Genomic DNA, 24,044 nt, shown 5'->3' with positions numbered 1-24,044 from the left:
TTGGGTTGGATGATGGTGACATTCATTTTGTGATAACTTAATGGGCTGTCCACTTGCAACTTGTATACTTTCTGTGTGTATGTTATACTTCTATAAATTGTTTTTTAGATTTTTAAAAAATATTTTATTTATTTATTTGACAGAGAGCACAAGTAGGGAGAGCAGCAGACAGGGGGAGAGAGAGAAGCAGAGAGCCTGATGTGGGGCTCGATCCCAGGACCCTGGGATTATGACCCAAGCTGAAGGCAGAGGCTTAAACCACTGAGCCACCCTCGCCCCCCAGTTTTTTAGATTTTAGGTTTTTTTTTTTTTAAAGCTAGAATGGGGAAAACGAAAAGCCTGTGTTTTTGAGCATATTAACACATGCTATTATACTCAGAGACAAAAAACTATCTCTGAGAGAGTCAAGTGGCAGCAGCTCTGGGTTCCTGGGGAGAAGGCATTGTCTAGAGGCCTTCTCCACTGCACCTTGACCTCTGAACCCCAGCCAGGGAGTGCGGGACCAGGCCATGCTGACCCACTGTGGTCTGAGCAGGGAGGACTTTAGGGTGGCTGAGGGAGTCTGGGTCTTAGGAATGAGACGGTCTGGAATGCACTGAAACTTTGGTCATGGGCAGGGAAGGAGGATCAGAGACCTTAACATGGAATAAGAACCAGAAGTCTCAGTCCTCAGTTCCAGCCCACACTGGAGGACCAGGGGTCCTCATGGAGGTGGTCCAGATTGGTGGGTTCACGACTCCCCCCAAATCTCCCTATATACCTGCTAATACTTACAATCACACCATTAAAGATTTGGTTTTTTTACTGAGTCCAACAGAATGGAAGGATTTTATTGACTACCACAGGGATGTAATGACTATTTTCTGTGTTCTTAAACATCTAAGGAAATTCGTACAATGCTTTTTTTTTTTTTTTTCCACTTTCCCCCTCTCAAATCAGGGTGTAAGCTGATCTTTTTATTTTCCCATGTTTTTCAACAGATGGCTTAGGTCAGGGCCCATGAGAAGTCCCTGTTCTAAAAGCTGTGTTCTCTTCTTATTCTAGGCTATGGGGTGCTTTGAAGGTGCCAGAAGTGGAATGTTCGGTGTGGGGAGGAGTCCCCCTCCTTAGGGCTGACTCGTCTGCCTTTCTCCCCCAGTGGGGCTTGCAACACGAGGGGGGTCTGCAGGCAGCCTGGTCAGAGTTCTCTCCTGGTACCCAGACCCTGCTCCCCTGTCCCAGGGCCACGTGCTCCCAGCATAGCCCCTGGGGAAGTGGGGCTGGTTAATTTCCTCATCCTGTGGACCCTCTGTTAGCCAGAGATGTTACAATGGCCCAGAGTCCAAACTGCTCACGTTGGTAGCCCTGTATTTCACGGGGGTTTGCTGTGCAAGATCCGCTCTACTGTCCCCTCCTTTCCTTTCTCTAAAGTGCCACGTGATCTGCCACATCCAGTTGTCTCAAGAGCCAAAGGGGAAAAAAACCAATACAACCATCACCTTCTTTGGACCTACCTCCCAGTGGCCTGGTTTTCAGATAATGGGCACAGTGTTTGAATAGGAGCTGGTTTTGGCAAAGGACGTGTTCAAGATAAACTATATCAGCTTGCTTTGAGTCTGAAACTGTGTCGCTCTGCTCTCAGGGCCTGGCCTGCTCTCCACAGCTCCAACTGCCCTTCTAAGAGAAATTTGATAATGCCTGAGGGTGGCATCAGTGCTCTGGAGGTCCTGCCCATGTGGAAGGGCAGGTCAAGTTCTCTGGAGACCTAGATTGGTGGAGGTAAGCAATCTGGGTATTCAGGAGGCTCTAAAGCTGCCTTCTGGAGGACTCACACCTCAAATTTGAACAGAACCAATGCCCTGTCCTCTTTGGTGTGAGTGCAACGGGGTTGACCTTTGACCTTGACCTGCCCCACTGCCCAGGCTCTCTGGAACTCTCTATTCTGTGGCCTTTTCTAACCTGATTTTTGGGAGAAATTCTACCAAAGAACTGGTCTTTCTCCTTCTTCCCTGAACAATTTTACATTTTGAGTAGGACTGGGTCCTCTAGGGTGTTAGAAAGAAAACAGTCTTTAACTAGACTAAGCAGGCATTCACGCCTTGGCCTCTTCACACCATCGTGGGTTTTTCTGCTGTGAGAGAGAGAGATCTGGTAAACCAAACAGAAGTCACTGGTGGGATTGCAGACAGTATAGCCAATGAGGTGACAAATTCAAGGTAGCATAAGGGAAATACATGTGTAGCCAAGGATTTTCTTGGTTCCTAGCCTTCCTGTCATTACTTCTCCTCACAGGGCCCTAAAAAGCACATGTTAGGAATTTATCCGTTTTTAGAATCAAGATAAATGTCATGTCTTCCCCACTGACTCCAAGAATGAATGTGAAACAGAATTTTCAGACAAACTAAAACAGAGAATAGGCCGACATGTGTCCTGCCCTAAATGAAGATGTTTTTCAAGCTGAAGGAAGGTTTCCCAAAGGGAAAGATGGAGATGCAAGAATGAAAAAAGAAAAACAAAAATGACAAACATATGCATAATTCTAAGTAAACGTTGGCTATATAAAACAATATTAATAGCATATTGTGGGGGTGAAAAACCCAAACAGAAATATAAGCAAAAATATCATTTAAATGAGGAGGGATATAAGCGAATTGCAAGTGTTATGAGATCTTTGCGTTGTCTTGGAGAACAGTTAAAGTAGCTAATTAACACGCTAGTACGATAAGCCAAGAGTTCATGCTGTTTTCCGGGGAGCCACGGACAAATAGCAAGAATATGTGTGTTCAGGCTAAAATAGGAAAGCCTAAATAGGAAAACCAAAAGTAACCAATCCAAAAGAAAATATGTAAAGAAAGAAAAAAAGAAAGACACCGTATTGGTTGGACAATAAAAAAGACAGAGTAGGATGACAGATTTAAAACCAACATGTAAATTATTCCTAAATATAAATGGACCAAATGTTCCATTTAACAAACAAATATTGTTCAACTTGGTAATTCAGAAATGCTAAAAGTTTGTCATACTGGATCAAGAAACAACACCCAACTTTATGCTGTTTGAAGAGATGCACTGAAAATGTAAGATACAGGAAAGTTGAACATAAAAGAATGCAAATGATATCACATGTCAATACTAACCAAAAGAAAATGGGTATTGTTGTATTATATCAAATAAAGTAGACAAAGAGAGATAAAGAGGCTCATTTCGTAGTAACAAATGACTCAATTCACCAATAAAATATAAATATAAATTTGTGTGCGTTTACTGATATAAGCTCAAAAGGCAAAAATCAAAAGTGGACAGAATTGAAGCAGAAACAGGCAAATTTAAATTCATAGTGGGAGATTTTAATTCTTCTTTCTCAGAATTTATAAAACAGGCCAAAAAATCCTAGTAAGGATAAATAAGATGAAAAACAAATCAACAAACTTGACGTAACAGACATGTTTAAAACAATGAATGCAAAAATTACATAATAAAAATTCATTTCAAGCCTTTGTTGAACATCTACAAAAATTTTACCATATACAGAGCTAAAGAGCCTTTTTGACAAACTTTGAAGGACTGGAATTGATATAACTCTGAATTCAATAAACATTAGAGATAAGCAACAAAACAATAACTAGAAAATCTCCGTACATTTGGAAATTCAGCAATGTACTTCTGGAAAATCTCATGGGTCAGTGAAGGCATCATAATGAAAATTAGAAAATTTTAACAAAATGACTTAAAAAATAGTACACATCAAAACTCATGGAATGTAGGCCAAGCATTTCTTCTAGAGAAATTTATAACCTTAACCTTCATCTCAGAAAGGAAGAAAAGCTTAAATTCATTTTACAAGGTAGGGAAAGAAAAAAAAATTAAAGTAGATGGAAGGAAATAATAGAGGTAAGCACAGAAAGCATTGATTTAGAAAACAAACATACAACTGAAAGGATAATTAAAGCCAGATATTGGTTCTTTGAAAAGGCTGATAGAACCAATAGAACTCTAATAAGATTGATCTGGCAAAAAGGAAAGCAAAAATAACCACTATCAGGAATGAAAAAGCCATCACTGTATATGCTACGAACATAAAAAAATTAAAAGATGTTATTCTTTTTTATTATTATTAATACATAATGTATTATTTGTCCCACAGGTACAGGTCTGTGAATCATCAGGCTTACACAATTCACAGCACCATAGCACATACCCTCCCCAATGTCCATAACCCAGCCACCCTATCCCTACCCCTCTACCCTCCAGCAACCCTCAGTTTTTTTTCGTGAGATTAAGAGTCTCTTATGGTTTGTCTCCCTCCCGATCCCATGTTGTTCCATTTTTTCCTTCCCGACTCCCCACAACCCCCCACCTTGCCTCCCAAATTCCTCGTATCAGAGAGATCATATGGTAATTGTTAAAAGATGTTATTCTGAACAACCCAATAACCTTTAAAATTTAGATGTCATGAACAAATTCCCAGAGATATACAACACAGCAGTCAACACTGATAAGAGGAAAAATACAAAAACCTGAAAATTATTTTTTAAATGTTGCTTTTTTATTTTAAAAAATTTAATTTAAAAAATCTTTAATTTAAATTTTCCCACAAAGAAAATGATAGGTCCAGATGTCTTCACCAACAAATTCTAGCAAAGGTTTAGGTGGAAATAGTACTAGTCTTACATAAATTCTTCTAGAGAATATCAAAAGAATATTTTAAATAATCAAAATACATGTCAAAAGATACCAGGTTATTTTATGAAGTTAGCCTAAGAACTGCACAAGAAAGCAAAATTACAGGTCAATCCACTCATGAACATAGAATCAACAGTCCTAAACAGAATATTAAGCTGGATCCCATTCAGCAATATTTTTTTTTTAAAGATTTTTTATTATTCATTTGACAGAGAGAGATCACAAGTAGGCAGAGAGACAGGCAGAGAGAGAGAAAGGAGGAAGCAGGCTCCCTGCTGAGCAGAGAGCCCGATGCGGGACTCGATCCCAGAACCCTGGGATCATGACCTGAGCCGAAGGCAGCACCTTAACCCACTGAGCCACCCAGGCGCCCCTCCAGCAATATTTTTTTTTTAAAAAAAAAAGGTAAGTCACTTCTAAATCAGGTTTATTCCAGGAATGCAAGGTTTTTTTAACAATTGAAAAATCAATCAAGGACTTTCACGTTGAGTAATTGCAAGCTAAGGAATTCACAGTAATATTTCTACTGAAAACTACAAAGCTAGACAAAACATAAAAATTTATTTCTGAAAACTTTGAAGTTAATAAGTTAAACCTGGATTAGGATGTGAGAGAGAAACAGAGGCCCAAGCAGACGTGTTCAAAATTTGGATCTACTTTTCTTGGGAGAATTTGCTAACTCAGGAAGTCAACTGAAGGAAGCTCTTGATGGTTTCCGGAAGCTTCAAGGCTGGGATTAGAGACCAGGGCCCACCAAACAGGCTAACTCTGTATTAGGAAGCCCAAAAGTACACCCTAGCAATGAAGGTAGATAGGCCCTTGCAGGATGTGCAGCTCAACTTCAAATCACATCAGTCTCTACAAGTGGATTAGTTCTCTGGAGTGCTAGTAGCCTCAGGCAGCCCGAGCTGTCAGTGCTACCAGCTACCTGGTAGAAATAAACAGAAATTCTCTCTGGAGGAAGATAACACCATGTGAGTTCTCCAGTTATTTCTATTCAAAATATTGTAAATATAATATATAGCTCACAATAAAGAAATAAGATAATAAGGCACAAATAAGGCACACAAGAAAGTAAGACATGATAACCAGCAGAAAAAATAGAGAATAGGAACAAAAAATAGAGAATAGAGAATATTTACATATTGAAATAGCATAATATCTTAGTGTACTAAGTGCAAAGAGATAATAAAAATTAAGATTGAGAATTTCTGCATAAAATTCTAAACCATAAAAACAGAATCGGGCACCTGGGTGGCGTAGTTGGTAAGGATGTCAACTCTTGGTTTCCGCTCAGGTTGTGATCTCAGGGTCATGAGATCGAAATCCACAGGAGGCTCATGCTTAACAGAGTCTGCGTAGATTTCTCTCTTCCTCTCCCTCAGTCCCTGCCCCCCACACTCTCTCTTTCTCTCAAATAAATTAAAAAATAAAATAAATAAATAAATCTTAAAAATAGAATCAATATAATTTTCCACATTAACAGAAAAAGCCTCTGCTAAAATCAGTGTCCATTTAGGACACTGAGGAATAGAGGACTAGAAGGGAGCTTACTGAATTTGAAAAGTGATAGCTACCAAAAAATAGCTACAGTAAATATTATACTTATTTGTTTTTAAAGATTTTATTTATTTATTTGTCAGAGAGAGAGAGAGAGCACAAGCAGGGGGGCAGCAGGCAGAGGGAGAAGCAGGCTCCCTACTCAGCAGGGACCCTGATGAGGGACTCGATCCCAGGATCCTGTGATCATGACCTGAGCCAAAAACAGATACTTAACTGACTGAGCCACCTAAGCATTCCTTATTTATTTATTTATTCTAGAGAGAAATAGAGACAGCACGAGCAGGGAGAAGAGAGGAAGAGGGAGAAGCCAACCCTGGGCTGAGTGTGTAGCCCTATAGAGAGCTCAATCTCACTATCCTGAGAGCATGACCTCAGCCAAAATTGAGATAGTTGCCTAACCAGCTGAGTGTCAGGCACCCAAGTAAATATCATATGTAAAGGTAAAGTGTTGTAAGATTTCCTTTCATATTGAGAATGCCTGTGAATGCCACTTCTATTCAGTATTATTTTGAAAAGTCTAGATGGTACAAAAAGGAAGGGAATGAGAAACATTAGGACAGCTGGAAAAAAAGAAACAAAAATAAGATTGGGTATATAATTTTTTAATTAGCAGATCAACTACTAGAAATTAATAAGGGATTTTAATAGGATGTTGACTACAGAGTCAATATATAAAAATCAAAGTTAGAAAGGGAAATTTTTGCAAAAATGCTTTTAATGATAATATCAAATATGCCTAAGAATAAGAACCTAATATAAATCTAACAAAATATCTGGAGGTCCTCTATGAAGTAAACTATGAAATATTACTGAAAGAAATGAAAGACCTACATAAATGGGAAAATAGATTCTGTTCCTGTATTGGGTGATTCAATCTTATAAAAATCTGAATGATCCCATATTGGTCTACAGACTCAGTGCAATTCTAATCAAGATCTCATTATTTTCGTATGGAACTTGACAAAATGATCATTAGGAAATTCAAAGCCGTCCATCCTGAAGAAAAACGGGGTGGGAGGATGTGCTTCACCGGGTATCAAGATTCATTATAGGGACTGGCGTAAAAATGGACAAACTGACAAATGGAACAGAGTAGAGTCCAGAACAGGTGAGGGACTGGCGTAAAAATGGACAAACCGACTAATGGAACAGAGTAGAGAGTCCAGAAACAGACACACATATTTAAGGACATTGACTTATTATAAAGATGTCACTGCAGGTCATTGGAGAAGGAATAGTATTTTTAGTAACTAATGCTGGGACAATTGGCAATATATATGCAAATCACACAATATGCAGAATAACTCCAAGTGGATTATAGATATGAAATGTGAGTTTCACAAAGGTGAAAAGCAAAACAACGAGCTCCAGAAGGTAACAGAGGGGAATATATTCTTACCTCAGGAGAGCAATATTGGGACACAAAAAGCACTAACCATAAGAAAACATCAATAGATTTACACTGAAATTAAGATTACCTAGCAAAATGAATTATTTGGTGTTAGAAGTCAGGATAATGGTTGCCCACAATGGAAGGATAATGACAGGGCAAGGAGACTTCTGGAAATACTGTTTCTTGATCTACATGCTCAGTAATGAAAGTGTTCACTTTTTGTGATTTTACTAAGCTGTACACTTAGGATTTGTGTATTTTTTCTGTATACGTGTTACAATTCTATAAAAAAAACTTTTCACTGAGGAGCTTCTGGGTGGCTTAGTCGGTTAACCATCTGTCTTTGGCTCAGGTCATGATCCCAGGGTCCTGGGATGGAACCCTGCGTTGGGCTCCCTGCTCAGCATGGTGTCTGCTTCTCTCTCTCCCTCTGCCACTCCTCCTACTTATGCTCTCTCATTCTCTCTCTCTGTCAAATAAATCAACAAAATCTTTAAAAAATTTTTCCAGTGAAGAAATCAAGAACTCCAATTTACAAAAAATACCACAGGCAAAGAGCTTATATGTGGAATATATATATATAATTCCTAAGAGTCCCATTAAGAAAACATCATACAACCCAATACAAAACCAGGCAAGAGACTTGAATAAGCATTTCCAAAAAAGAGGAAATAAACAATAGATATATAAAAGAGACATAACTTCATCTGAAACACAAGATATTACTAGTCCAATTGACCAGAGTCTCCTCTTAAACCCTGCCTTTCTTCTAGGAGGATTTCCCCGACCCCCAAGTGAGGTTACTGAAACACACGGTGTCCTGTTCTACCAGAACACTCATCTACTTTCCCCATCAACCTGTGGAGAGGAGGGTCATCTTTCTGCTTTGTCAGCTTGAAAATCTGCACTGGAGAAAGCATCTGAAGCCCCCACCACCGCCCTGCCCCACCACACCCCCACACCTTAGAGGAGGGTGGGGTGGTTAGCATGACAATACACAAGAAGACCTGAGGATAATGGCAGAGGTTCCTCTGAAAATGTGGAAGCAGAGCAAGAGGGTGGGGTGGGGCTGGGGGGATGTTGCAGGCTCTCTGGTCCCACAGGTGGAGAAGAAAGTGGTCATTTAAGGAAGCAGGTCCCTGAGTCCCCCACTCCCATCTGCTCCAACCAGTGCGTCAGTGGGTTGAGAAACCTCTGCTATAGGAATGACTAAGGTAAGAACAGGGAAGAAAAGCCCAAGAAAGCCACCTGACCCTCCTGTCTTCTGGGCCAGAAGACAGACCAGGCTCCGGACCCGGATAGAGGGCCATTCCTCTGTCCCTCTGGTCCCCCACCTGGCCTTGTGTTCCCTCTTTTGCCCTCCCTAGGTATCCTTCATGCCAGCTCCCAGCTGCCCCGGCCTGCTCTGCTCATGTCTGTGCTTTGTTGCTCCGCACTGATGTCATCGGGTGGAGATCATCTGTACAAGGCAGGCAGAGGTAGTTATCCTGAGCTCCGTGGGGCCGCTAGGGACAGGTGCAAGGATTCTGTGAATCTCCTGACATCACATATAAAAGTGTGTGTGGGTGTGCACGTGTGTGTTTGTGTGTGTTTGTGTGTGTGTGTGTGTGTGTGTGTGTGACAGAGAGATTATCACTATTCTGGGAAAAAAAACAGATTTTCAAAGGACTCTGTGATTCCAAAATATCAAAAATTAAGTCCATTGTGTTAGAACACCAGGAGCTGAGTTTTGGCTCTATCATTTACTAGCAGTGTCACCTTGGGCATACATAAGTTCTCTGTGCCTCAGTTTCCTTACCTGTTAAATAGGTATAATATATTCCAACCTCATATTGTTGTCATGAGGACTGACTGTTAATCTGTGCAAAGCCCATGTGAGGTTTGGCATATAAGATATTCTATAGAGTTATATTATCACTGTCATTATTACAGGGGCTTATCTTACCTAGAAGGTGGAGCCTGAAAGTTACTGGTGGCTATTTCCCTCAGCACTCACAGAACGAAGAGCCTGGCCTGAAGGAGGCTTAATACACATGGGGACAGAAATGACCGCCATGCTTTTAGCATGAGTGTCGTCACTGAGGGGCCACGCCACAGATCCAGCTCCCCAGGGAAATTATAGGTGCCCTGGGTCCTCTGCCCGCCACACCAGCATAACCACGCACTGTCCCAGGACCCCCCACGAGTCCTGGACTCGAGTCCTGGACTGTCACCCAGCCTGAGCTGCAGGGAAGCACAGCCTCACTCACCGCCAGCAGTGTGAGCGGAAGGTGCCACAGAGTGAAACGGAGAAGCCGGCAACAGAAAAATCTCTGTGGGCCGCACTTGAAGAAGGGCTGGCAATTATTAGCTGTGCGTGTTCCCCATTCCTAAGGAGTTACAACTTGCTATGCTGAAGGGAGAGAAGAACACCTCAACGTTTGTCAAAAGAGATGTTGTGATCAGTAGTGGATTAATGAGACTTGTCTGGCAGTATCTTTTCAAATAATTAATTAATTTTAAAATTATGTCCAATACAGTGTCATATTACTTTCAGGCGTCCAGTATAGTCTTTCCACACTTCTGTACGTTACTCAGTGCTCATCCTGATAGTGCACTCTTTACTCCTTGTCACCTATTTCACCCACTCCCCCACCCATCGCCCCTGTGGTAACCATCCGTTTGTTCTCTAGAGTTAAGAGTCTCTTTAAAAAAAAAAAAAAAAAAAGAGTCTCTTTTTTAAAACTTTTCTCTTTTTTTCCCTTTGTTCATTTGGTTTTTTTTTTTTTTAATTTCACATATCAGTAAAGTGATATGGTATTTGTCTTTCTCTGATTTATTTTGCCGAGGATGATACTCTCTAGATCCATCCATGTTGTTGCGAATGGCCAAATTTCATACCTTTTTATGGCTCAGAAATATTCCATTCCGGCTTCATCCATTCCTCTATCAGTGGACATTTGGGCCGCTTCCATTATTTGGCTATTGTAAACAATGCTGCAATAACATAGGGGTGCATATAGCTTTTTGAATTAGTGTTTTCAATTTTGTTAGGTAAATACCCAGTACTGGAATTACTGGATCATATAATAATTCTATTTTTAATTTTTTGAAGAACCTTCATAGTATTTTCCAAAGTTTACATTCCCACCAACAGTACACAAGGGTCCCTTTTTACTCACATCCTCACCAACACTTGTTTCTTGTGTTGTTGATTTTAGCTGTTCTGACTGGTGTGAGGTAACACTCACTGTAGTGTGATTTGCATTCCCCTGGTGATGAGTGATATTGAGCATCTTTTCATGTATCTGTTGGCCATCTGTACGTCTTCTTTGTAGAAATATCTGTTCATGTCTTCTGTCATCTGGCAGTACCTTTTCAAAGATACCGTCTTTCCAAAGCCCCTTTTTATAACAAAATTTTCTCAAACTTGTAGTAAAATGAATTGAAACAAAAAACAAGACCTTAATAATGATTCTTCATTATTCTTCTTACTTTGTACTTCTTACTTTGATGTTTCAGGTGTCACAATCTTCCACAGATCCATTGCAGCTTACTCTCAACAAGACCTTCCATGTGTGTGAGCTTCCTAAAGTCTCCACACCTTCACCGACTGCCTGGTTCATCCTTTCAGACCTGCGTTGCCCACGTCCGTTAGACCGTGCCCTGAGGGGTGCAGTTGGGAGTGCAGAGACCAAGAAGACACAGCGGCTTTCTCCAGGTGACTGAAATCCACTAAGGGGGACAACAGGCTCTGTTTCAGGACACATCACAAAAGTGATATAATAGAGGCATCTGGGAGATACTACAGGAGGAAAGCTCTATTAATTCTAACCAAAGGCACTGTAGAGAATTTTACAGAAGGCACAACTTCTGATTAATTCTGACAGGGGGCACTGGAGAAAGCATCACCATAGAGACCGTGTTTAGGCTGGGTTTTGAAGCAGTGGTTACTTCTAACAAGTAGCGAAGGGAAGGGCATTTCCGGTTGTATGAACAGTGTCAGGAGGTGTGACGGGAGTGAGGAAGATAATTAACCCACCACTTCTCAGATGTGAAAAAAAAAAAAGGCAGCTTTTCTGATCTTTCTTGCAAAAGCTTATGCTTCAAAGTCTGAAAAATTTTCAATTACCAACTAACAGCAGCTGAGTCTAGTCTGGTTTTTAAGGTGTTTCTGATTTCCTCTCACCTTGGGTCACCTTGCAGCCTGAAGGAGAAAAAGGCCCTCGCATCCACACTGGCTGGCCTCTGCCATGAAGTAGGTGGCCTGGACCGACCCCGCGGACTGGCGTCTGCTGAGATGGAACAGACTTCACGGGTCTTTTGACAAATCCACAGTCCTGGCTTTTGTCTCCGTAGCAAAACCCTCCCACCCGGTGGCCTCTGTGTGCAGACCTGAAGCCTGTGCTGGTCTGCTGGTCACTTCAGCATTCTGTATCAACTCACTAAGACCACAAACACACACACACATACACACACACACACACACACACACACACACACACACACGCACTCTCTCTCATGTTATCCCAGGGCAGTGAGCCATCAGCCTCCCTCCCCTACCACATCCAACAGAGTTCTTGGGTTCCCTCAGAAAGACAGACTGGCACTCAGATGATGAAAAAACTCCATGCCATACAGTTCCAAAGAGGGACCAGGTTATTTCACAGCGTGTCATATGCTGTTGGATTCCATTTATAGGGCACTCAGGAATGAGCAAAACTAATTCATGTGACAGAGGGCAGCATAACGGTTATCCTTGGGAGGCACCATCTGGAAAGGGTATGAGAGAGCCATTTGAGGAGCTGAAAATGTTCTATATCTTGATCTAGGTCGTGTTTTTAAGAATAAATATTCACATATGTAAAAATTCGAGCTATATATGAGATTTACGCACTTCACCTTACATACGTTTGGGGGAGGCAGAATAATGCCTCCCACGGAGATGTTTCTATCCTGACCCACAGAACCTGTGAATTTGTTAGGCACCACGTGGCAAAGGGGGAATGAAGGCAGCAAATAGAACTTAGGATGCCAATCAGCTGTCCTTAAAACAGGAAAAGCAGCCTTGATTATCCAGGCCGACCCAATGGAATCACAAGTGTCCTTAAATGTGGAAGAAAGAGACAGAAGGGTTCAGAGTGATGCAATGTTTGAGGAACTCCTGCCGCTGCTGCTGGCTTTAAACATAGGGAAAAGCCAGCAGCCAAGGAATCTGGACAGCCTCTAGAAGCCAGAAAGGGCCAGAAAACAGATTCTTTCCAGACGTTCCAGAAAGAGCACAGCCCCGCTGACACTGTGCGTTTACCCCAGTAAACTTACAGTTTACCCATTTCGGACTTCTGACCCATAGACCCATAGATAATAGATGTGTGCAGGCTTCAGTCTCTAAATGTGTGGTCATCGGTTCAAGACCTACAGAGCACGAACGCAGTGCTCACTTCAAGAGAATATTTTTTTAGCGGCAAAGAGAGAGTGTCCTAGGTGGACAGGGGAGAGAGTGCAGCTGTCCCTGCGTAAACGGTGAAGAATGTGCCCGTGGGCTACCTCAGTACATACAAGGTACTTTCCACCGCTGACTCACCGAGGAAACAGCCTCGATCCCCTGTCCTTTGTGGAAATGAGTTTGCCTGTGGGCGGTCTTGCCCTTTTCCACGGACTCTCTGCTTAACTGTCTTGGGGAAACTCCTCAGATACTCATCACTGAGAAAGGTCAGAAGGGCCTGTGCAGCTGCTGGGTGGGCAGAGACCCCAAGGAAGGAGGTGCTTGCTGTGGACTGAGTGTCTCCTCCCCCACCCCCCAAATTCATACGGCGAAGCCTGGTTAGTTCCCATGTGATGGTCTTAGGAGGTTGGGACCTTCAGGAGGTGAGTAGGACAGGAGGGTAGAGCCTCCACAAATAGGACTTGTAAGAAGAGACAAGAGAGCTTGCTTCTCTCTCCCTTAACCCTGTGAGGATGCAGCGAGGAGGTGGCTATCTGCAAACCAGGAAGAGAACTCTCCCCAGGAACCGCATCGATGGCACCCTGATCTCAGACCTCCAGCCTCCAGGACAGTGAGAAATAATCTGTTGTTTAAGCTGCCCTGTCTATGGTATTTTGTGAAAGCAGGATTTTTGGTGTTAGGACTTTGGGATCTAGGCTGGACTGGGTCAGGACCCTACTACCTCGGGTAGCAGCAACAGCCTCACCAGGCAGACGTTTGCAACATGATTCTGGAGTCCTACCCGCCAGGCTCCTGAACCAGGGGTTCTGGGTTGGGGCCCCGGGAGTTTGGATTTTCATAAGCACTGGAGTAATGCTGACCCACACTCAAGTGTGAGAACTTCTGGATGGCTGACTTGGAAGGAGACTTCCAAAGTGAGATTTTTACTATTTCCCATGCCCTAATGACCACTTTCCTCTTCTTGTTAAACTCTCTTTGGCTACCCGTCTCCACCAGCTGTCTCCACCTCCTCCCTGCCCTCCCTTCCTGACCCTTGCTGAGTCACTGAGTCTAGGAGTCTTCCTTGGGCCCAGGCCTTCTTGTTGACACCCGTCCCTCTATGTTCTCTGCCATAAAGCTCCTCTCTGCAGATGCGCGGTCTTTCCCTCAACCAACTCTCCCCTGAAACCCCACACTGACTCTCATTGCCCCCCTGAGTCCCATCTCTGACTCAAACTCCAAGAGCCTGATTGTTGTAAAAGATTAAAAGAGCCATCAGAGGGTGCCTGGGTAGCTCAGTGGGCTAAGCCTCTGCCTTCAGCTCAGGTCATGATCCCAGGGTCCTGGGATCAAGCCTCACATCAGGCTCTCTGCTCAGCAGGGAGCCTGCTTCCTCCTCTCTCTCTCTGCCTGCCTCTCTGCCTACTAGTGATCTCTGATTGTCAAATAAATAAATAAATTTTTTTAAATAAAAAAATAAATAATAAATAAATAAAAGAGCCATCAGAAAGGATGAATATCCAACATGTCTATCAAAATGGACGAGACTGGAGGAGATTATGCTGAGTGAAATAAGCAGAGAAAGTCAATTATCATATGGTTTCACTTACTTGTGGAGCATAAGGAATCGCATGGAGGACATTAAGAGAAGGAAGGGGAAAATGAAAGGGGGGAAATCAAAGTGGGAGACAAACCATGAAAGACTGTGGATTCCGAGAAACAAGCTGAGGGTTTTAGAGGGAAGGGGAGTTAGGGGATGGTTTGGCCTGGTGATGGGTGTTAAGGAGGGCACAGATTGCATGGAACACTGAGTGTTATACGCAAACAGTGAATCTTGGAATACTACGTCAAAACTAATGATGTACTATATGGCAACTAACAACATAACAACAACAACAACAACAAAGGTTAAAAGAGGTCTCCACTGGATATCTAACAATTTCTTAAATTTAACATCCCCAAACAGACTCGTTAATGGGGCCCAGCATCCTGTCCTTTTGGAGCTCAGTGACCTTGTTGTTTACCTGGTCTCTCAGGTGGGGTCAAGGGAGGGAAGGAGTGAGATTGGCCCAAGGGGGATTGCAGGGGAGGGGCTCTTTGGGGAGAGACCAGAAAGGAAAGATTAATTTCAGAGGAAGGAGTGAGTAGGGTTCATGCTCCAGAAGAGAAGGGCCAAGAGCACTAAGGAAGGATCAGAGGGGTCTCCTCCAAGGGCAATAGCTCCTGGGAAAAAAGCTGCAGGAGCCCCAGGAGTCAGCTTTCTCCCTAGCTTCAGCTCCCCAACCTCAAATGTAACTGTGAAGTGCTAGACCACCCCATGTGGGAAAAGAAGGAGGAAGAGCTAGGGAGATCCAAGAACCACTCAACAGGAGGCCACAGCTTCAAAGAGAGCCAGGACCTTACCTTATGCTGGCTCCATGGACCTCAGCAGGGTCAGATGAGTAGGAGTTGAGGCCTTGGTGGCCAGACTCCTGGAGCTTAGAAGTCCAGGCTTGAATCCTTACTAGAGAGGAGGCCACAGAGTAAAAAGCATGTGGAGAGCCCTGGGGCACTCACAGGTCTGGGCACCCCAAACACAGAGGGTGTCTTATATGGGAGTGGTTCTAAAGTATCATCCCAGGTGAAAAGCATCAGAATTACCTTAGAAACTTCCTTGGGGGGTGCCTGGGTGGCTCAGCTGGTTTAAGCATCTGTCTTTGGCTAGGGTCATGATGGGATTGAGTCCCACATCAGCCTCCCTGCTCAGCGGGGAGCCTGCTTCTCCCTTTCCTCCCTGCTCATGTTCTCTGTCACTATCTCTGTATCTTTCAAATAACTAAATCAAAAAAAAAAAAAAATCTTTGAAGAAAAGAAAAGGAACTTCCTTAGGAAAGCATCACATTAGAGATTGTCCAACCTGAGAAGTAACCAGGCAGTAACATTGCAAAGGTGATGCAGCAATTGTGATATCGAGATATGACAAGAAATACAGATTTGGTCTTCTTCCCCAGTTCCTGGCAGAGAACTTTAAAAACCTTTGTAAGTTCCTGAGCTATAGGAGTGAGAAGAGTATCTTTTTTATTCATAACAGACTTCCAGCAAACATTTCTGAGTTTAGGCTAGTGAGGAGATTGCTCAGGATGGCGGCTGCTTATCAGGGGAAGCAACGATGTGATTAGAGGGTTGGAACTTTCAGCTGCTGCCTCATGCCCCCACCTCCGGGGAGAGGGGGGCCTGGAGGTTGAGGTGATCACCAATAGCCAAGGATTTCATCAAGTATGCATGTGTAAGGGAACCCTATAAAACCCTAATGACAGGGTTTGGTGAGCCTCCAGGCTGGTGAATACATCCACATGCAGGGAAGGTGGGAGACCCCAGCTCCACGAGACAGAGCAGCTGTGCTCAGGACGCTTCAGTTCTCATCCTGTGGACCTCCTCATTTGGCTGCTCACCTGTCTCTTTCATAATACGCTGTATAATAAATCAGTAACAGCAAGCAAGTTTTTCCCTGAGTTCTACGCGCCATTACAGCCGATTACTGAACCTGCAGAGGGGGTGGTGGAAACCCCTGATTTTGTAGCCAAGTCAGACTTGCGCAGTGACTCTGGAACCCACTACTTGCCTTTGGTGTCTGAAGTGGAGGGGCGGTCTGGCGAGTGAAAGAAGGAATCTGTGATTCTTTCAAAGCTGAAAGTGCTAGCATTCAAAATAGCTGAGAGATGGCTCATGTTAGAGGAAAGGAATTAAACAGGGTTCTAGATGTGGACAGGCTGTTGGATGAAGCATAGAGCAGGAGCGATGTGGATAGAAAGACGCTCACAGGTGGGAACAGGATGTTCCAGGACTGTGAGCCGTCTAGGAGGGAAGAGTCGTGGTTAGGGGTAGGGGGAGACGGGAATGAGCTGGGCTGGACTGTGGAGTCCTCTGGAGCTAACAGGGAGAAGCAGGGGCTGCATTTCCTCTTGAAGAGTATGGGAAGCCTGCCCCTTGTGAGGGAACAGCACAGGGAAGAAAGGTTTCCAGAAGGTGAAGGCCATCCCCCCTGGCCGTGGGGATAGAGGAGGTGGTAGGGGGGTTGCGGCATGAGGTGATGAGTCAGGGTTGCACTAGGCAGTGCTTCTAAACTTCTTATCTTTATTGCCCCTAAAGAGAAAATTTTAAGGTTATCAATGAATTTAAATTTAAATAAAATACTAAGAGAAAAGGCTTTGTCGGGGAGGACTGAGCTTTGGAGGGCCACCAACCACTGTGAGCTGTGTCTTTTTCACCCTCCAAGAGCATGTTGAGAATGTGTGGGGTAAGGGGGTGAGGCCTGGGAAAGTGGAAGCAGATCTGACCGACTGTTTGATGGATGAATTGATTTAAGCTGGTTGACTGGGAAGGGGAGGAGAGCAAACTCAGAAAGGGCTCCTGACCTTCCAGCCCAAATCACCTGAGAAAGAGCTGACAGAAAATAGGCAGGTTCACGAAGTGAAGGCTGGAAGCGTTGGGGTTAGCCGTTATCCCATGAACCCACGCTGCCTGCCTTCCTTCCCGAATTCAGTCCCTTGCTGTGTGAGATTAGCACTGGAAGGTGTTCTCCTGTGTTCTAGAGGCTGATGTGGGAAAGGTGCTATTGGCCTAGACCATGCCCCAACCTGCCCCTGTCATAGGCTGGGCTCAGTCCCTCAGTCTCTCTGTGTCACTCAATCTCAACCCACCCAACGCTGACCTGTGGGTTTGCCCCTCCAGGCCCACTCTCCTCCGTGCCTGGTGCTGGGGAGCCGACTGACCTCTATGGACAGCAATAGCACTCGCAGGCCCACCTACAGGCAAGAGTACAACCAGGGACCCAGACACCATATTGCTTGAATATCTGAAGGTTGTAAATCAAGCTAAAGTAGGACAACATGACATAAAGCCTATCCTACCTCATTGACAAATACACCTTCCCAACAAACCCAAAGGCCAAGTCCAACTTCAGAACTCTTAGACCCCTCAGAGCTCCAGGCTTGTACATGGCGGAGCAGAGAGAGGGGGCCTGAGCCTCCGAGCTTTCTTTCCCTCCCCGTCAGCAGCACCCAAGCATGCAGAAGAGCCTCTTTTTTTTTTTTTTTTTAAAGATTTTATTTATTTGACAGGGAGAGAGACAGCAAAAGAGGGAACACAAGAAGGGAGTGCGAGGGGGAGAAGGAGGCTTCTCGCTGAGCAGAGAGCCCGATGCGCGGCTTGATCCCAGGACCCTGAGATCATGACCTGAGCCGAAGGCAGATGCTTAACATCCGAGCCACCCAGGAGCCCCCAGAAGAGCCTCTCACACATGCATGTGGACACCCCCACCCACGTGTCTGAGCTCCATCCCACCCCCTTCCAACACGGCTCAGCCACCTCTCAGAAAGAGGGGTGATGCAGTCCCCTTCAGAGCTTGTTTAGGGAAGAGGCCTTTGCAGCTCCTGGAAACAAGCTCAAGGTGTGTGGACACGTGAGTCCAAGCTCCTGTGCTCAGATGTGGCCAGGAGGGAGACCCCATGTGAGCACAGCCTCTTGGCCCCACAGCCTGGGGAGGGGTTTGGCCATTGCCTGGGCCTAAGGCCACTACTGACAACAACGGGTCAACTCCTGCCTCCTCTTACCCTTCAGGCCTCAGCCCGGTAATGGCTCCACTCCCAGCACATTTTTACACTCTCTCCCCTCCCCACTCTGAGCCACCCATCTCTTCCTGGCAGTTACTCTGTCTTTTCCCAATGGCTTTTCCCTGACGCCGCATCTCAGTGAATGGCCTCCCCCATGGCAGATGCTTAGGTGTCCCCGGTTCCCTGATGGCATTGGAGACTGGCTTCCTTCTTAGCATCTCTCAGACCCCTCCATTCTCTCCAGGGCCTTAGCTTAATCTCTCATGGGCTCTGTTCTGGACTGGAAGTGGCCCACCAGTGGCCAGTATCCATTTTAACCGTTCCAGCATCCTCCCACAAGCCCTCAGTGAGCCTCCTAAAACAGACATCCCCCCAGAGCTGCCCCTGCCCGGCCAGGCTGATCTCTCTGTGCCCCACAACTCTCTCTCTCTCTCTCTCTCTCTCTCTCTCACACACACACACACACACACACACACCAGAGTCCAGCCATGGGGAGCTGCTCATATTCCCTGACACACTTCATCTTTACCCAAGAGCACCTTTCTCCCTGGCTTGTCCTTTGTCCTCTTTTTCCTGCCTACTGGGCTCACCCACTAAGCATCTTCCCAGGTTCATGGCAAGCATCGTACCTGAGGGAAGTCATCTCCGGTCCTCTTTCTCACCATTCCCTCAGTCCCCCTACTCCAACAGAAGCAACATCCTACATTGCTCCATCATTTCTCTGTTCTCCAGTAGACTGTGAGCTTCTTGAGAACAATCTATCTTGTCAGGCAAAGTCACAGAATGTAAAGGACTCCAAGAGTGCATGCTTCTCAGGCAAGGGTGGCTCCTTGGTGTTCCTCCTCCCCGGCTCATCAGGGCAGCAGTTGCCTGGTGCGTGTAGCCAGCAGACGCTGCCGTGTGTACCCTGCAGCTCCCGTACTTTCCTTCCCGGCACAACTTGACATCCTGATCAACCCTGGTCTTCCTCACTAGAGCATAAAAACTCTAAGGACTGTGGCTATCTTGTTCACTCCTGGGTCTCCAGATAACACAGACCCCACTGACACATAGCAACAGCTCAAAAAGTACAGGGCTTCTTTTTTTCAATAGGCTCCACACCCAGCATGAGGCTTGAACTCATGACCCTGAGATCAGGAGTTGCATGATTTACCGACTGAGCCAGTCACGGGCCCTGCAGCTCAAGAAATATGTCAAGTATATATGTCTTATGAACTGAAGTATTTTGGTTGGAGAACCTAAGCCACTTTGCTGCCACCATTCTTCTTGACCAGCCTGACAAAGTCCTTGGAGATGATTCAAGAATCCGGGATGACCCTTCCTCCCTCCTGGCCATCCCTGCATACAGTGTTAATTAAAAATCAGCTTTGTGCAAGTGGGAATGTGAAATGCACAACTGCCATCGAAGAGAATGTGGAGGGTCCTCAAAAAACTAAACAGAACTACAGAGTGACTCAATTCCACTTTGGAATATACCCCCTAAGAATTAAAAGCAGGGTCCCCGACAGCTATCCGCACACCTGTGTTCATGGCAGCATTACTCACAACGGCAGAAAGGTGGAAACAACCCAGTATCTGCTAACGGATGGATGGATAAACAAAAGGGGATCTATACACCCAGTGGAGTATTACTTGGCTTTAAAAAGGAAGGACAGGGACGCCTGGGTGGCTCAGTGGGTTAAAGCCTCTGCCTTTGGCTCGGGTCATGATCCTAGGGTCCTGGGATCGAGCCCCTGTATCGGGCTCTCTAATCAGCAGGGAGCCTGCTTCCCCCACTCTCTCTGCCTACCTATCTGCCCACTTGTTATCTCTGTCTGTCAAATAAATAAAATTTTAAAAATATTAAAAATAAATAAATAAAATAATAAAAAGGAAGGACATTCTGATAACATGGGTGAGCCTTGAGGACATTATGCTAAACGAAATAAGCCAGTCACAAAATTTAGTCAAAAACTGTCTGATTCCACCACTTACACAAGGTACCTAGAGTAGTCAAATTCATAAAGACAGAAAGTAGAATGGTGGTTGCCAGGGGCTGGGAAAACAGGACGGAATAGGAGTTAAGTGTTTAATGGGTACAGAGTTTCAGTTTGGGAGGATGAAAAAAACCTGGAGATGGGAGGTGGTGGTGGTAGAGAAAAAGGGCCACTGACCTGTACCCTTAGAAATGGTTAAAACGGTACCCCTGAGAATAAAAATATATGTTTATAAAAAAATAAAATGAAAAAAAAAGAAATGGTTAAAATGGTAAGCGTTTATGTTCTATATATATTACCACAATTTTTTTTAAACTACAATTAAATTTAAAAAACAACACACACACACACACACAAAACCCACCAGCATTGCAACCCATCTCCTAACACACAGAGGAGTCCCCCGCCAACCCCCCCAGGTCTCTGGAGCTTCCTCTAACCAGGACACATACTGAATCTGACAGCTGGCAGCTTAGGCAAGGTATTTTCGTTTCAACTGATCCCTGGGATTATTAGGAAGCTGCTAGATATTTAATCTTTTCTCCTTCCGGACTAAAAAGGTCACCCATGGGGTATCTAACCTTAGATAAATTCTTCTCTACTTCAACTACTTTTAAACATCAATCCACAAGGAAGCCCCTCTTAAGGAAACAAACTAGAAAGAGAAGACAGGAGTTAGACACCCCCCACAAAGAGCAACAGACATCTTTGTTCACATGACCCGCTTAGGGTGCGCGGGTGCTAAGGGGAGATGGGGGTCAGGATGGGCCCAGGCTCTGCTTCTCCCCGGGGACCTGGCACAAGGAAGGAGTGCCTTCTTCACTTGCCCAGAGTCCCCTAGGTGCTGTCCGCCAGCCTCCTTCCTCGGAGACCTGCCTGACACGTGGGCGGTGTCCCCCATCCAAGGATGAGGTGCTGGTGGGCTGGGACCCTCAAAAGCACCCGCAGGGAAGGCTTCCTGGCTCTAAACATCTCCAGATCCTCCACACTGCTGTGATGGCCCCATCCCACCTGCTTGGCCTGGACTGAAGCCTGGACTGAAGTCACTAGCCCCCTTATCTTATCTGTGGGCGGGTGAGAGTGTGCAGCCTTGCCACCTCGCTATGTGCCCCCTGTCCCCCACTTCAGCCAGGTGATGTCTGGACACCCAGAAAAGCCCTGCACAGGATAAAAGGTGCCCAGAGGACCAAATGCCCTGGGGAAGGGGATTGGAAAGAGGGCGAAACAGACCCCACCCTGTGCTTTGGGAACTGAGATCTGATGGGTAGGAGCCTCACGTCAGGGCCTTCCCAGCCTCAGAGGCTAGCTCGGGCAGGGGCAGGGGACCATCCTGACCCCGCACCCTGCGCAGCCCCTTTGGTGGGACCAGCGGTGGCAGGGATCGGGGCACAGGAAGTCCGACTTGCTACTCAGATATGGCTGGAGGAAGGGGCACCGGGACTGGGGCTGCAGCCTGCTGGAAGATTCTGCCCTGAGCCAGGTTTTCCGGGAACTTGGCAACACCTCACCTGCCGTTCCTGAGAGCCAGCTCCTGGCTTCCTGGCTTTCTCCTGGAGGAGGGAGCGTTTTTATGAGGCTCTCAGTTCTGCGGCTTATATGGAAGATGAAACCAAAGTTCTGTTCTGGCTGCTCTGTAGCCACCTCCTAAGCCCCCGGGGCCTCAGGCTCTTCTTTTTTACCCCAGGTAATCTGAGGGTTTGGACCAGGTGCCTGCCCAGGCTCCTGCCAGCAGCCAACAGCCTCTGGTGGAAAGTTCCTGCAAGTTCTTCGGGATAGTACCTGTCCCTATATACACACACCTGCCCCACAACTCCATGTACTGAGGCAAGCCACGGCATGACTTTGGGGAACCCTGGGCACTTTTGCTTTCATGGGCTCCTTCCTCCATAAAAAAGGTTAAAAAGCATATTTTATTTTTTTAAAAAAACATATTTTATAACTCTATTGGTATGAGGTGAACATATAATTACATAATATATAAGGTTTGGATCTTATATATCCTACCTAACATTGTATTTTTTTTCTTTTTCTGATTTTAAAATATATTAAAATATTTCCAGAGGCTTCTAAGAGTATCACTGTGAGCGTTTGACACTATGCCTACTTGCCTGCTGGATAGGTCAGCCTTGCGTTGAGGGATGCACAGGTAGAAGGGACAAGGAGGCGCCTCAGCCAGGAGGGACCTCGAGCCTAACCTCAGCAGGAGGGTGACCCTAGCCAGTCCCTTCACCTCTTGGGCCTCAGTTTCCCCATCTGGGGAAAATAATAATATCTATCTCACGGAGCTGTTGTGAGGACTAAAATAAGATCCTGCACGTACATTCCTCGACTAGAATGGTGCCTGCCACAGAAAACCACTATAAATATGTTGCTGTCATGAATACTGTTGTGTGTTCTTGTTCTCACTGCTTAGCCAACCCTCGGTATCTTAACTGAGGCTTGAAGAGAAAGGCAACAGGAACCTTCCGCAGACAGGGTCCTCTCAGACCTCCTGGAGCTGATATAGCAATTTCTGAGCCGCTCATTCAAGACAAATTTATCTTCCTAAAATTCCCTGTCAGCATGACTATGGTGAGCCCCGGGGGGTGGGGGGAGGACCAGCAAGGGCGGAGGCAGGGCAGAGAGAGGGCCGCCTCCTGACCTGAGCCGTGGTGAGCAGCACTGGGCAGGAAGAAGAGGCACCGGCCATAATCTGCCTGCCCCTTTCATCCTCCTGCTCAGTAGGTGTGAGAGCTCCCGGATGGAGGGAGAGGCTTTGAGACCTTTTAAAATGCAAAGGCCTCTGGGATAAACGAATGTCTAATCCCTTAATAGGCCCACAGAGGAAGGCCTGACAGCTGGGTTTTTCTAAGGGGACCGTGAACCCTTATGTGTCAAGGGCTTTACATACATTATCTCCTTTAATCCTGACCAACACCCCCCCCCACACACCCATGACTATGATGATGTAGGGATTACTATCCCCATTTTACAAACCAGCAAACAGAGGCTCAGAGAGGGTCTTTGACTTGCCCACAGATCACCCCTATAGCCCCAGGGACTTAAGTGAAGATCTGGAGGGGCGCCTGGATGGCTCAGTAGGTTAAAGCCTCTGCCTTTGGCTCAGGTTATGATCTCAGGGTCCTGGGATGGAGCCCCGCATCTGGTTCTCTGCTCAGCAGGGGGCCTGCTTCCCCCTCCACCCCTGCCTGCCTCTCTGCCTACTTGTGATCTCTGTCAAACAAATAAAATCTTTTAAAAAATTTAAAAAAAAAAAAAGACTGGAAAGGGAGATAAAGGAGTGGGAAGCCAAATGACCCACGTCTGCTTTGGCTGGGGCCCAGTGGCTGAAATGCTCTGGGCCTCAGTTTCCCGAATCCACAAGGTGGGGACGTTGGTCCTCCCAGCTCATGCATTCTGCTCTTCTCAGCCCACTCCCTGCCTGGTCAGAACAGATGGCTTTCCTGTCCTGCCTA

At 45.4% G+C, this 24,044-nt stretch overlaps 1 protein-coding gene across 2 annotated transcripts in view; it reads right to left on the bottom strand.

Moving 5' to 3' along the window:
* GABRR2 (gamma-aminobutyric acid type A receptor subunit rho2) overlaps positions 1–24,044 on the bottom strand; it is a 44,747-nt gene that overhangs the window by 12,320 nt on the left and 8,383 nt on the right. The window lies entirely within an intron of this gene.

Source organism: Mustela erminea, chromosome 4, assembly GCF_009829155.1.
Source record: "Mustela erminea isolate mMusErm1 chromosome 4, mMusErm1.Pri, whole genome shotgun sequence".
In the NCBI taxonomy this organism is placed as follows: domain Eukaryota; kingdom Metazoa; phylum Chordata; class Mammalia; order Carnivora; family Mustelidae; genus Mustela; species Mustela erminea.
This window is presented reverse-complemented; position numbering and strand designations above follow the sequence as displayed.